The sequence below is a fragment of the Neoarius graeffei genome, chromosome 20 (genome assembly GCF_027579695.1).
Source record: "Neoarius graeffei isolate fNeoGra1 chromosome 20, fNeoGra1.pri, whole genome shotgun sequence".
NCBI lineage: Eukaryota > Metazoa > Chordata > Actinopteri > Siluriformes > Ariidae > Neoarius > Neoarius graeffei.
In genome coordinates, this window is record NC_083588.1 from 51,897,609 (window position 1) to 51,910,521 (window position 12,913).

General features: G+C 41.9%; 1 protein-coding gene across 1 annotated transcript in view; it reads right to left on the reverse strand.

The window, feature by feature from the left end:
- eftud2 (elongation factor Tu GTP binding domain containing 2) overlaps positions 1 to 6,281 on the reverse strand; it is a 98,589-nt gene extending 92,308 nt beyond the window's left edge. The window contains exon 1 of the mRNA XM_060901952.1: positions 6,201 to 6,281. The gene's annotated coding sequence lies outside the window, so the exon portion shown is untranslated. The remainder of the gene's footprint in view (positions 1 to 6,200) is intronic.
- Positions 6,282 to 12,913: the final 6,632 nt, after the last annotated feature.

Genomic DNA, 12,913 nt, shown 5'->3' on the forward strand with positions numbered 1-12,913 from the left:
CGATGCACCTGCATCAGTAGGCTACAGAGCAGCGCATTCTGTTCTAGAATCTTTGGCCGGAGTCCGCATTATATGGACTTGGAATGGAATTGCTACCGCACACGCTGTGCCGACTCTTGCCAGAACAAAAATGCTTAAGTGGTTGAAGCGGACCGACCGCGGGGAAGAAACTAAAAGCCCAGACATAACGTCTCCGGGACCTTCAGGATCCAAAGTGTCATCGCCTGGTCTGCAGGCAACGCTAGCAACTGAATGAACTTAATGAACACTGTTAGACACGTTATAAAATACAACAGGAATGATGTGGATGATATTGACGGAAGATACCGTTCAACAGAATAAGTGAGTTTTCTTGGTGTCTTTCTAGTTCAGAAAGTTTAGTCAGTCAGCAGCACAACTAGGCTCGGACCTGCCACTATGCTGATGTTGCTAACCCACGTTTCGGCAGTGAAAGTTCATAAAATGGATAACGGAAAGTTCATAAAAATGGATAACGGAAAGTTCATAAAAATTGATAACGGTAATGGATAACGGAAAGTTCATAAAAATGGATAACGGAAAGTTCATAAAAATGGATAACGGTAATGGTGAAAATTATAAGTTGGCCTTATAAGTGCCAACAGATATTCAAGGTATAAGTAGATGAAATGAACATAAAAGGGGTCTTATTTTCAACTAAAGTGTACTGCAGATGTAGGAAGTTGAAACATTTTCTGAATGAGCTAGTTGGCCCCTTTAAATAAACGGGTATCTATTCATACAGTGAGATCGCCAAAGTTTAATAAACTGAAAATGCAATAACTGTAATTTTGAAGTAGATGATGTATTGGACATGTGTCGCTTGTGTCTTGTGACTTATTGTAAAAATGATATAAAAGGGTTCAAAATCGCATAGTTACAAATATAATAGTAACTTCATATGATAATATTAACCACTGGTTATTTCAGAGAGGAAAAAAATGGGGACACTATTGCTTCCATTCGGGACAATACAACACAGAATTCGGAACCACTGGGGGACACACAGAAAAAAAGTTAATTTCGAGCCCTGGTCGCAGGCAAGCTGGAGCCTATCCCAGCTGACTACGGGCGAAAGGCGGGGTACACCCTGGACAAGTCGCCAGGTCATCACAGGGCTGACACATAGACACAGACAACCATTCACACTCACATTCACACCTACGGTCAATTTAGAGTCACCAGTTAACCTAACCTGCATGTCTTTGGACTGTGGGGGAAACCGGAGCACCCGGAGGAAACCCACGCGGACACGGGGAGAACATGCAAACTCCACACAGAAAGGCCCTCGCCGGCCACGGGGCTCGAACCCGGACCTTCTTGCTGTGAGGCGACAGCGCTAACCACTACACCACCGTGCCGCCCAAGTGAAAAAATATTAACAAAAGTACTAATATTAACAAAACGAAGACAGTAAACTTAAACTGTCACACTTAAGAGACTGAGAGATTCTTGTTGAGGAAAAGGAGCTCATTGACGTGTTCTGGGGTGATGCAGCTCCTTTTGGCAGTGACAATAATCACCCGCAGTGGAAAACACCCTCTCCGACACAATACTGGTCCCTGGGACACAGAGGTAGTGCTTTGCCAGGCACCATAAAGTAGTGTGGTTCGAGTACCTGAATCCTTCATTTTCCACTACCGAGTATGGGCGTAAATCTCTGCAAACAAAAGTTGCGATGGCCTCTGTTATCTTTATGGCCCGCGGAGACTCTGATGGTAATGCTAGCAGGTCCTTCAGTTTCTTTTATTTTGCTCCGGGCGGCTTGTTGTCGGAAGCTAAGGTTAGCGTAGCGTGGTACCTTGTCGGGTGGTTTCTGAGGTTTGTAGTATTCCTACAATAACTGAGCTCTGCTTGGCATATCTTACAAACTGCCTTGGTTTTATCAAGCTCTTCGTCCTTTGTCGTTTTAAATTTGAAATGATTCCACACGTCAGATTTCATTTGAGACGGCTTGCCGAGCGGCGTTTTCCCTGCCTCAGCCATGGCTCTGGCCTCAGCCATTTTGTGTGCGTGCTTGAACGTCACGACGTACGACTGCGCAGCTGCGTCATCACACACGAGACGGCTGAGGGAGGAATATCACACAACACACGAGATTGTGTTGTGGGAAAAAAAAAAATCTCATGCCCTGTGAATCGATAGTGCGAAATTTAAATGAAATCGATCCTAAACCGATTAAATAGATTTTTTTTTACCCAGCCCTAGATGACAGTACTAGGGCACCGTACTCAAGATGTGGGCGTATCCGTGACTTACAGGAGAGAGAAGACATCTTTATCCACGTATTCAAATGATCTCCACACAAGTCCTGCAATCTGGTTGGCTTTTGAGACTATAGATGCTATATGGTTCTCAAAACTGAGCTCGTTGTCCACCAGAATCCCCAGATCTTTTTCCTGTTGTGTGAAGGCACCATTCTTGTTTTATCACGTCATGCCCTGAACCAATTCAGATCGCTGTACATTTGTCAGGGTGGAAGCACAACTGCCACTTTCCTGCCCATCCTTGTAGACTAGAAAGGTCGTGTTGTAGCGGTTCACATTTCCCATTCATGACTGACTGGGCAGAACATCTTTGTGTCATCCGCAAATAATTTTAAGTGGCTTGATACTACCTCTGGCATATCGTTAACCACTTGGCTGCCACCCATAATTAATTGTAATGTGCCGGGCACATAGGACAAAAATAGGCCAAAATTGGGATATTTTGATAATCTTTCTCTAACTTGCTCAGAACTTTATATTTTTAATATTTGTATAGGAGTGATTCCACGCTTATGGGTACTGAAATGGGGACATGAACTTATTCACCTAAAACCATTTCTTTTTTTACCATCAGGTCACAAAACATGTCATCTTTAATGAATGATATGTTAAAAGATAACTTTAATTTTCTGAGATGTAATAAAAACATATTTATATGCCAAAGTCAAGCCTATGAGTTCCAAAATGATGTCTGTTACATTACTTCTGTTACGATTGTCCATCTCGCGTCTGTTACAAATTAATTACAATCTAGCTCTATACCATGTTAATCTTATTGAAAGAATGTGTATGTTTATTCTACTACACATGTTTATTAATTATATTTGCTAAAACATCACCTTCCTATGTTTCAGAAAGTAATTCTACATTGTTAAAATTGAGAATATATATGTCCACAACACTTCTGTTACGTTCTGACTTTGGCATATAAATATGTTTTTATTACATCTCAGAAAATTAGTTATCTTTTAACATATCATTCATTAAAGATTACATGTTTTGTGACCTGATGGTAAAAAAAGAAATGGTTTTAGGTGAATTTTTAAAAATAAGTTCATGTCCCCATTTCAGTGCCCATAAGCGTGGAATCACTCATAGAAAAAAAAAAAAAAATGACAAAAAACACTGTTGTAGAGTAAAAATAACTTTAGTAATCAAAAACAACTTCAAAAAACATCCAAAAAAACCCAAGACAACAGGTCTGGTCAATGAGAACCTGTCCATAAACATGAATTTTCAAGTACTAGTAACACAGTGTACACCAAGTAACTGGATACCATTTTTATGATGTTTTTTGGTATGACCCGACCGTGAACAGAACTCACAATCTCCCGACACGCTAACCACGAGGCCAACTCGCAATAATGTGCCATGCAAGGTACATAATACTCTAAACTTCTATTTATAATTTGAACATTCCTAATTCTACAGGTCACTTTATAATATTTTTGCGGCTGCATAAATGTGTGTTATTTACCAGCTGGGAGGTCTGTATCGTGAAATACCGTGACCGAGGTCTTGAAAGTACTGACCGATGCCCTCTGGGGCGAGGTCAGTATTCAAGGCCGAGGTCACGGTATTTCACCATATGGACCGACCTTAAGCTGGTAAATAATATATTTATTTTTTTCTTTCCCAAATTCTAACAGAAAACGAGAGCGCCCGAAAGGGAAAACCGAGCCGAGCCGCCATTTTGAATCCTCATTCACGGCTGTAATGCAAATGGCTTCCTCCTTGGTATACAAGTGCACTTCCATGGCAGGAAAAAACCCTACATTGTGCTGCCTATGTAGTCCCCTATTTACACAAAACTGAGTCATTCAGGATTCAACCATTTTTTTTTGCTCGGCGTTATCAAGTTACAGGTTTTTAGCTTTCTCCTGAAATGTTTTCTTTTATTTCTTCTTCCTCAAGGCAGTAAAACTCGCTTTCGCTGTCCATGCTATAAAATTAATGCTATTCTCCTGAGAAATGCTGGCAAAAATTTATAAGATTTTTGATTATCTTATAAATAAATCTTATTAAAAAAAAAGATAAATGTTGACAAAAAATGCGACTATGTTTGTTGTTGTTGTGAACAAGCGAGTCGCCAGAGGTCCGTAACTGGGGTCTGTACCATAGGATACGGACCCGCTCGTCAGCCAATCAGAGTGCAGGATTTGATGGAAACCGGACCATGAAAAAATAATTTAATACCCTTCATATTTAATTCTGTGCTGAGCCAAATTGCAATGAAATTTCGTCCAGTGTACACTTGTTACATACTGAACGAAAATAAAGGTCCAATTCATAAAAGGAGGTGTTTATGACGAGTAGCATACGTCATAAGCCACAGCGGTAAAAGATTTCATGACGTACGTGACTTGTCCAAGGGCACTGAAGGGGCTAACAAAGATAGTGAATAGTACTGGTCCCAACACACTGCCTTGTGGCACTCCACAAAACAGTTTTCATTTTGAAAGTCTTAACAGACAAGAGTCTAGTCATTCTGTATTTCCATCTCATCTCGTTATCTCTAGCCGCTTTATCCTGTTCTACAGGGTTGCAGGCAAGCAAGGCAGGGTACACCCTGGACAAGTCACCAGGTCATCACAGGGCTGACACATAGACACAGACAACCATTCACACTCACATTCACACCTACGGTCAATTTAGAGTCACCAGTTAACCTAACCTGCATGTCTTTGGACTGTGGGGGAAACCGGAGCACCCAGAGGAAACCCACGCAGACACGGGGAGAACATGCAAACTCCGCACAGAAAGGCCCTCGCCGGCCACGGGGCTCGAACCCGGACCTTCTTGCTGTGAGGCGACAGCGCTAACCACTACACCACCGTGCCGCCCCTACTGTATTTTATTAAATGTGAATTTTCCACTTTTAATATATCTCTCGACTTACCTATTGTTAACTATTTTTTATTGGTGCTATTGAACTAATTGAAGGGTATTTTTACAATGGACCACAATGGAAATAAGTACATGTACTTTCTTGTGTCATCCATATATTATTGTGTTGTTTGCACAAACATTTTAATATTGAATAAACAAGGGCGGCACGGTGGTGTAGTGGTTAGCGCTGTCGCCTCACAGCAAGAAGGTCCAGGTTCGAGCCCCGTGGCTGGCGAGGGCCTTTCTGTGTGGAGTTTGCATGTTCTCCCCGTGTCCGCGTGGGTTTCCTCCGGGTGCTCCGGTTTCCCCCACAGTCCAAAGACATGCAGGTTAGGTTAACTGGTGACTCTAAATTGACCGTAGGTGTGAATGTGAGTGTGAATGGTTGTCTGTGTCTATGTGTCAGCCCTGTGATGACCTGGCGACTTGTCCAGGGTGTACCCCGCCTTTCGCCCGTAGTCAGCTGGGATAGGCTCCAGCTTGCCTGCGACCCTGTAGAACAGGATAAAGCGGCTAGAGATAATGAGATGAGATGTTTCACATTACATTTTGAACCAGTATTTTTGTATGTCGGGGCCAGGCAACTATACAAGTGCACTACACATGGGGAGGAAAAACAAGTCCTGCACCCTACTTAGTCTGCTTCATATCTAATATGGAAACATTTACCCAGAGCCTGAGCAAAGTTAACTAGCTAAACGTTATTATATACGATAGATTTAAACTAACACAATTCAAAAAGGCCCAGTTATGTGTTTAACGCAGAACTTGAACCGAACACCAACTAGTTATCACACTTTTCTCTCTTTCCCTCTCTCTCCCTCTCTTTATGTGTAATGCATGTGAATGAATGGTACCAGTAATGCTACAAATGCTAACGCTAACCTGACACTTCATACTCTTCTGTCGCTTCATTGAACAGCTTATAACAGTGTTACTTATCACACAAATTACTTATAACATAAGCATATTTATAATTAAACATGCACAAGTCAATAGCAATGTGCATAAAAGTGTTAAACTTACGTATTTACAGATTTATTGTATCTGTACTAAATGTTTCCATCCACCACACACCGCCAGGTCCTCACTCCGCACAACGTATGTCGAACGTAAATGACGTCACTGGCAAGGCGCCTTTCGCTTTGCCTGATTAAAAAATGTACACTTACAAAAGATAGATAGAAAGATAGAATTTCATAATTTTAAGCTTTAAAACTGTAGGTTCGAGAATTAATCCCCCCCACTAGTTGACAGATTATTTACATCCACCTTGTATCAACACCCAACATATCCATCCATCCATCCATCCATTGTAGCCTATCCAGCGAGAGAGTCAGGGTACACCTACAGTCAATTTACACTGATTTGATTTTATTCTATCATAATGTAAAATGAAGTACAAAATACATTAAAATCAGGATTACACAAGAAAGCGCAAGCACTTATTTCCATTGTGGTCCCATTAAAACACGAAAAACAGCAATGGCAACGTTATGATTTGACTTAATATTGACTCACTGTACTATGTAAATGGCGAAAATAATCTCATCTCATCTCATTATCTCTAGCCGCTTTATCCTGTTCTACAGGGTCGCAGGCAAGCTGGAGCCTATCCCAGCTGACTACGGGCGAAAGGTGGGGTACACCCTGGACAAGTCGCCAGGTCATCACAGGGCTGACACATAGACACAGACAACCATTCACACTCACATTCACACCTGCGGTCAATTTAGAGTCACCAGTTAACCTAACCTGCATGTTTTTGGAATGTGGGGGAAACCGGAGCACCCGGAGGAAACCCACGTGGACACGGGGAGAACATGCAAACTCCACACAGAAAGGCCCTCGCCGGCCCCGGGGCTCGAACCCAGGACCTTCTTGCTGTGAGGCGACAGCGCTAACCACTACACCACCGTGCCGCCCTGGTGAAAATAATAATGAAAAAAGGAAAAAAGCTATACAGACAACAGAACAGTAATAAGAATTTTGACTAGAAAAAAAATTAGTAAAATAAAAAGGTGTTATTTTCTTGCTGTCTAAGACCATTAAAAAGGTGATTCTTCACTGACAGTTTGAAACTGGACTTGTTCTGAATACTTTTAATATTGTTGGGGAGTTGATTCCAAATTTTGATTGCTGAGTAATAAAATGATGTTTTTCCAAATGATTTTACATGTGGAACGTGCAGAGCATTGTTACTGGATCTGGTATTGATATTGTGAACCTGGTTAATATTGATAAAATTATCATTGAGATAGTCTGGTGCCTGATGATGGATGATGCTATGGACCATATTTAACTTTAGTTGATGGACTCTTAGCTCAACTGGCAGCATACGGACCTGTTCAAATTCCTGTGCCCCAATATGGGTTCTGGTTGGTGCATTCAAACGATACCGAATGATTTTGTTCTGGGTACACTGCAGCCTGTTCTTGTGCTTCTGAGTGAGGCCAGTGTACCAAGATGCGCTGGCATAATCAAAATGGCTCTGGATGAGAGCAAACGCTAGGAGCTTTTTAGTTTCAAGGTTAACACTGTAGAGCCACCAATTAGCTTAACCTGTATGTCTTTGGACTGTGGGGGAAACCGGCGCACCCGGAGGAAACCCACGGGGAGAACATGCAAACTCCACACAGAAAGGCCCTCGTCGGCCACAAACCCAGAACCTTCTCGCTATGAGGCGACAGTGCTAACCACTACATCACTGTGCCACCCACCCAACATATCAATTTATTCTATCCACATTCACGGGATATGAGCAATCGTGCGCTCTGAGTGGCTACTCTCCTCCTAGGCTATCAGCTCATATACCGTGAGTAGAGAAAAACAAAATGGCGGCGCGTGTTGGTGAATGAACTGAGGATGAAATAAAAACTCTACTCGAAAACAAACCCCCCCCAAAAAAAGCAACACATTTGATGGTAAGAGCAATCCAAAGACATGCAGTTACAGTGCCTTGAAAAAGTATTTATACCCCTTGAACTTTTTCACATTTTTCCACCTTACAACCACGAACTTAAAAGCTTTTTATTGAGATTTTATGTAATAGACCAACACAGAGTAGCACATAATTGTGAAGTGAAACAAAAATGATAAATGGTCTTCAAAATTTTAAACAAATAAAAATCGGAAAAATGTGGTGTGCATTAGTATTCAGCCCCCCTGCGTCAATACTTTGTAGAGCCACCTTTTGCTGCAATTACAGCTGCAAGTCTTTTGTGGTATGTCTCTACCAGCTTTGCACATCTGGACACTGAAATTTTTGCCCATTCTTCTTTGCAAAATAGCTCAAGCTCAGCCAGATTGGATGGAGAGTGTATGTGAACAGCAATTTTCAAGTCTTGCCACAGATGCTCAATGGGATTTAGGTCTGGACTTTGACTGGGCCATTCTAACACATGAATATTCTTTGATCTAAACCAATCCATTGTAGCTCTGGCTGTATGTTTAGGGTCACTGTCTTGCTGGAAGGTGAATCTCCTTCCCAATCTCAAGTCTTTTGCAGCCTCCAACTAGTCTGGTTAACACCAGACCATATATCACAAGTGAAATATGGTCTGGAATCCGCCTATTGAATTTCTCGTAGGGGAGGTGTGGTTTACGATTGTCAACGGCCGTTTATTGGACGTTGCGAATGTCTATCATTTGGCGTATACGTAGCCCATGGCCAATCATGGCAGTTGTACCCGGTGACGTAGTTAGAGCGACGAAGAAGACGAAGAGGCGAAGAAAGACTGTAACGCCAAACGCTGTTCTTTTTTTAAAACAAACTTTCGCTCTAAACTATTCAGAACAGTGTCTAAAGCTTGATCGAAAGTTTGGTTCGTATCGCTCGCCGCCATGTTAAATGTGATCCGTAAACAGTCCCAAATAAACTACAAGCTTCCGTTTGTCGAGTAGTACGCGTCACCGTCTTTCCACCCCTCCCCATTCTCTGATTGGCTCCCTAACTCAGGCAAGCCTTTAGACCATAGTTTCCATGCTGTCTTTTCAGATCGGAACGATTGTGCAAAGCAGCATGGGATTTCCCAGGCTAGCCTCCAACAGGTTTTCTTCCAGGATTCCCCTGTATTTAGCTCCATCCATCTTCCCATCAACTCCGACCAGCTTCCCTGTCCCTGCTGAAGAAAAGCATCCCCATAGCGTGATGCTGCCACCACCATATTTCACAGTGGGGATGGTGTGTGCAGGGTGATGAGCAGTGTTAATTTTCCGCCACACATAGCGCTTTGCATTTAGGCCAAAAAGTTCAACTTTGGTCTCATCTGACCAAAGCACCTTCTTCCACATGTTTGTTGTGTCCCCTACATGGCTTCTGGCAAACTGCAAACGGGACTTCTTATGCCTGTCTTTCAACAATGGCTTTCTTCTTGCCACTCTTCCAAAAAGGCCAGATTTGTGGAGTGTACGACTTATAGTTGTCCTGTGCACAGATTCTCCCACCTGAGCTGTGGATTTCTGCAGCTCCTCCAGAGTGATCATGGGCCTCTTGGCTGCTTCTCTGACCAGTGCTCTCCTTGCTCGCTCTGTCAGTTTAGGTGGACGGCCATGTCTTGGTAGGTTTGCAGTTGTGCCATACTTTTTCCATTTTTGAATGATGGATTGAACAGTGCTTCTTGAGATGTTCAGAGCTTGGGATATTTTTTTTATAACCTAACCCTGCTTTAAACTTCTCCAGAACTTTATCCCTGACCTGTCTGGTGAGTTCTTTGGTCTTCATGATGCTGTTTGTTCTTCAGTGTTCTCTAACAAACCACTGAGGCCTTCACAGAACAAGTGTATTTATGCTGAGAGTAAATTACACACAGTAGGACTCTATTAACTAATTAGATGACTTCTGAAGGCAATTGATTGCACTGGATTGTATTTAGAGGTATCAGAGTACAGGGGGCTGAATACTAATGCACACCACACTTTTCAGATTTTTATTTGTATAAAATTTTGAAGCCCATTTATCATTTTTCACTTCACAATTATGTGCTACTCTGTGTTGGTCTATCACATAAAATCTCAATAAAAAACTTTTAAGTTCATTGTTGTAAGGTGGAAAAATGTGAAAAAGTTCAAGGGGTATGAATACTTTTTCAAGGCACTGTAGGTTGATGTGGGGCGGCCTTAGGTTGAGGTGCACTTGATCAAGGTACGTGACCCCTGACTGCTCCCCGGGCGCTCTGGTGTGGCTGCCCACTGCTCTGGGTGTGTGTGCGCGTGTTCACTGCTTCAGATGGGTTAAATGCAGAGGATGAATTTCACTGTGCTTGAAGTGTGCATGTGACAAATAAAGGTTTCTTCTTCATATCTTTTTTTTATTTTTCAAGAATTATTATTATTATCATCTCATCTCATTATCTCTAGCCGCTTTATCCTTCTACAGGGTCGCAGGCAAGCTGGAGCCTATCCCAGCTGACTACGGGCGAAAGGTGGGGTACACCCTGGACAAGTCGCCAGGTCATTATTATTATTATTATTATTATTATTATTATTATTATAATAGCATTTTTCATAAATTGCTCCTGTCATTTCGCTGGTTTGTTTACATTCTAAGCTGAAATTATTTTGTCGGGCGTTTTGTATAAAGTTTTTATTTATCGAATTTGCAAAAAATAAAAATAAAAATGCTCTGTTTCTCGAAATTCAGTGAATGTGGATAGAATAAAACAGTTATTCCGCTCAATCTCGTCTTACATGGCTTATAGCCGACTCTGTGCTGTGTGCCTCGTCAGCTATCAGCTCATGTACGACTTGATTCCGTGGAATAACTGTTAAAAATTTAGCCTACATATTTCAACTCTTTCTTTTTTCAACTCTAATTTACTTTCCTATACTGGTCTAATTTATTATGACCTGTATGTATTAATCTTTTTTAAATTGTTATACTACAGGTGAGATATTTAAAAAAACAACAACACACACACACACACACACACACACACACACACACTAGCTAGTACACACAGTTTTTACAGAGCTTCTAAAATTATTATTATTATTATTATTAGTAGTAGTAGTATTTTTAATCTTCTACACACAAGTTATTATCTTGTGCTTACAAGATAATAACTTGTGCATACAATCTCACCTTTTGGGACTTTAGGATCTTCATAGTCTTGGCTAGAGTATTGCCAGATATTCTTAAGTATTCATTGCAATGGAACCTCGCTTGAAAACTGTGCAATTATTTATCCAAATGAGACTCAATCTAGGGGTGGCACGGTGGTGTAGTGGTTAGCACTGTCGCCTCACAGCAAGAAGGTCCTGGGTTCGAGCCCAGCAGCTGGTGAGGGCCTTTCTGTGTGGAGTTTGCATGTTGTCTGCGTGGGTTTCCTCCGGGTGCTCCGGTTTCCCCCACAGTCCAAAGACATGCAGGTTAGGTTAACTGGTGACTCTAAATTGACCGTAGGTGTGAATGTGAGTGTGAATGGTTGTCTGTCTATGTGTCAGCCCTGTGATGACCTGGCGACTTGTCCAGGGTGTACCCCGCCTTTCGCCCGTAGTCAGCTGGGATAGGCTCCAGCTTGCCTGCAACCCTGTCGGACAGGATAAGCGGCTACAGATAATGGATGGATGGATGGATGGATGGATGGATGGATGGAGACTCAATCTAATTCAATATACATAAATTTAAATACTTAATTTCACTATGAAGATGCTCTCCAGAGAAATACTGCAACATGTGAGCATATGTGAATAGAATATGTACATAATAATAATAATAATAATAATAATTAAAAAAATATTATTATTATTAGGCACAGTGGTGTAGTGGTTAGCACTGTCAGCTCACAGCAAGAAGGTTCTGGGTTCAAGCCCAGCGGCCGATAAGGGCCTTTCTGTGTGGAGTTTGCATGTTCTCCCCGTGTCTGCGTGGGTTTCCTCAGGGTGCTCCAGTTTCTCCCACAGTCCAAAGACATGCAGGTTAGGCTAATTGGTGGCTCTAAATTGACCGTAGATGTGAATGTGAGTGTGAATGGTTGTCTGTGTCTCTGTGTCAGCCCTGTGATGACCTGGCGACTTGTCCAGGGTGTACCCTGCCTCTCGCCCATAGTCCGCTGGGATAGGCTCCAGCCCGCCTGCAACCCTGTACAGGATAAGCGGCTACAGATGATGGATTATTATTAAATATTTGTACAACACAGTTTGTTGGAATGATATTTATTCAGAAAATAACCATGGCCTAATGGTTAGAGAAACAGCTTTGGGACCAAAAGGTTACCAGTTAAATTCCCTGTACCAGCAGGAATAGCTAGAGTGCCCTTGAGGAAGGCAACTAACCCCCAATTGCTCCCCAGGCTGCTCTGGGTATGTTGTACATCGCTCTGGATAAGAGCGTCTGCTAAATACCATTAACGTAATGTAAAATACCATGTGCTATTATAAGATTGCTTTCTTTTTTGTGCCCTCCTTCAGTATTAAATCTATCACAAATAAAACAATTATAAGCATTTTGAGAGACATTCCTATGGAATAACAATAAATAGTGATATAAAATTTCACAAACGCAGCAGGTCGTCTTGAGACTTTTGGTTCTGAACAAACAAAAACTGACAAGTTATATCAAGGTTTTGCAGTAAATTCAAGCAAACAACAACAATAAGAAAGGGCAAAAGTTTTAGGTCTAAAACATGCTGTGACCTGACCTGCCTGATGAGGACGCCACAACACACACCATTCTGCTGCTCGATTAAATTCCCACCTGCTGTTGGGCTTCATACAGCAGATCTATGTGTTTTTCTCAT